Source organism: Boleophthalmus pectinirostris, unplaced genomic scaffold (genome assembly GCF_026225935.1).
Source record: "Boleophthalmus pectinirostris isolate CB_2022bp ecotype Guang Dong unplaced genomic scaffold, ASM2622593v1 HiC_scaffold_17, whole genome shotgun sequence".
In the NCBI taxonomy this organism is placed as follows: Eukaryota; Metazoa; Chordata; class Actinopteri; order Gobiiformes; family Gobiidae; genus Boleophthalmus; species Boleophthalmus pectinirostris.
The window spans coordinates 36,597,367-36,599,866 of NW_026571115.1; the positions used below are offsets into that span (position 1 = coordinate 36,597,367).

General features: G+C 46.7%; 1 protein-coding gene across 1 annotated transcript in view; it reads left to right on the forward strand.

Moving 5' to 3' along the window:
- Positions 1-2,500, forward strand: part of kcnh6a (potassium voltage-gated channel, subfamily H (eag-related), member 6a) — a 79,070-nt gene that overhangs the window by 28,107 nt on the left and 48,463 nt on the right.

Consider the following 2,500-nt stretch of genomic DNA (forward strand, 5'->3'; position numbering starts at 1 on the left):
TCAGACCCTCAGACCTCAGACCCTCAGACCTCAGACTCAGACCCTCAGACCTCAGACCTCAGACTCAGACCTTCAGACTCTCTCAGTTCAGACTCAGGACTCAGACTGTCAGACCCTCAGTCAGAGAGCTCAGACTCAGGAGACTCTCAGACTCAGACTCGACCCTCAGACTCTCAGAACCCTCAGATGACCTCAGACCTCAGACCCTCAGACTGTGAGACCCTCAGACCCTCAGACTGTGACTGACCTCTCAGACTCAGACTCAGTGACTGACTGAACTCTTCTTCTTCTATTCAGACTCTGTGTTCTGGTCCACAGGAGCTCGCTGGAGACTTGATCTCACGGGTGTGAACGTGTGAGCGAGCTGTGGAGCCGACAGCTGTGACTGAACACTCTCCTTTTCTTCTCCTCTTCTTTCTCTCTCTCTCTCTCTTCTCTCTCCTCTCATTCTTCTCACACTCTGGTATTTTTAGAACCACTGGAGACTCTTGTGACAAACTGTTAATTTGCGTTTTTTAATTTAAGAATTGGAGTAGAATTTCCCCCCCGATGTCGTGGTGCTGGTTTTGAGTCCGTGTATCAATCGATCATTTGTTTTTCAAAATAAAAACAAAAATAAGAAAAAAAAACAAAACAACTGTTTTCTTCATTATTTGTCTCCAAAACCAAAATGAAAAAAAAAAACAGAAATTTTTTTTTTTCAGTTTTCGATTTTGTGTTTAAATGAAACATGGAAAAAATGGATAATGAACTGAACCAGGACTAAACCAACCAGGACTCAAACCAGGACTAAACCAGGACTAAACCAGGCCTGGGACCAGACCGAACCAGACCAGGACTGAGATCAGAACTGAGACCGGGAACAGGACCAGGACTGAGACCTGGGACTGAAACCGGGTCCATACCAGGACCAGACCAGGACTGAGACCGGGACCAGGCCAGGACCAGACTGGGACCAGACTGGGAACAAGACCAGGACTGAGACCGGGACTGGGACCAGGACCAGACCAGGACTGAGACCATAAACAGGACTGAGACTGGGACCATATCAGTACTAGACCGGGACTGAGGCCGGGACCAGACTGGGACTGAGACCAAGACCAGACTCAGACCAAGACTGAGATCAGGACTGAGATGAACAGGACTGAGACTGAACAACCAGGACTAAGACTGAACCAGGACTAAACCGTATTCAGTCCTGGTGTGGTCCTGGTCCATTATCCGTTTTTTCCATTTTTCATTTAAACACAAAAACTGAAAAAAAAAACGAATCATTATCCTTTTTTAAAAATTTGGTTTTGGAGACAAATAATGAAGAAAATAGTTGTTTTTTTGCTTCTTATTTTTGGTTTTATTTTGAAAAACGAATAAACAAATGACACATGGTTTGTTTTTTGTTCATTTTTCTGTTATTCCTGGACTGATCCACATGAAACAAAAACTCTTTTCTGACACGAGAAATAAACTAAAGCCAAATGTGAACTCGAACTATTCACAACAAAAGTATCAAAAGTACTCAAAATGGCGTCCATAAACAGGAAGCCTCAGTATTAAAGCTCTAACCTGTAACATTTGTGTGTCGACAGATCGTAAGTTCCTGATCGCCAACGCGCAGATGAAGAACTGCCCCATCATCTTCTGTAACGAGTCCTTCTGCGCGCTCTTCGAGTTCACGCGCGCCGAGGTCCTGCAGCAGCCCTGCACCTGCCCCTTCCTCGTGGGACCGGGGACCATGAAGAGCGCCCTCTCCCTGCTGGCCCAGGCGCTGCAAGGGAGCGAGCAGCGCAAAGTCGAGCTGCTCTACTATTCCAAAGAAGGTGAAGGAGAACATCCACGCAGCACAACACTGCAGTACACTTACAGAGTTATACAGGCTGTTCTAGAAAAAAAACTCTGAAGAAGGTGAAGAACATTTGCACAGTTCAGCTCTAGAGTCTGTGTTCCATTTGTTCTGTTCAGTTTCAATTAAGAAGGAAAAACAATAAAATAAAACTCTAAAACTCCCTTAGACCGTCAGACCCTCAGACCTTCAAAACCTCAGACCCTCAGACCTTGAGACCCTCAGACTTTCAGACCCTCAGACCTTCAGACCCTCAGACCTCAAACTCTCAGACCCTGAGTCCTTCAGTCCCTCAGACCCTCAGACTCTCAACTCTCAGACCCTCAGACCTCAGATCCCTCAGACCCTCAGACCCTCAGATCCTCAGACTCTCAGACCTTCAGACTCTCAAAATCTCAGACCCTCAGACTCTCTCAGATCTTCAGACCCTCAGACCCTCAGACCTTCAGACCTCAGACCCTCAGAACCTCAGACCCTCAGATCCTCAGACCCTGAGACCCTCAGATCCTCAGACTCTCAGACCTTCAGACTCTCAAAATCTCAGACTCTCTCAGATCTTCAGACCCCCAGACCCTCAGACCCTCAGACCTTCAGAACCTCAGACCCTCAGATCCTCAGACCTTCAGACTCTCAAAATCTCAGACCTTCAGACTCTCAAAA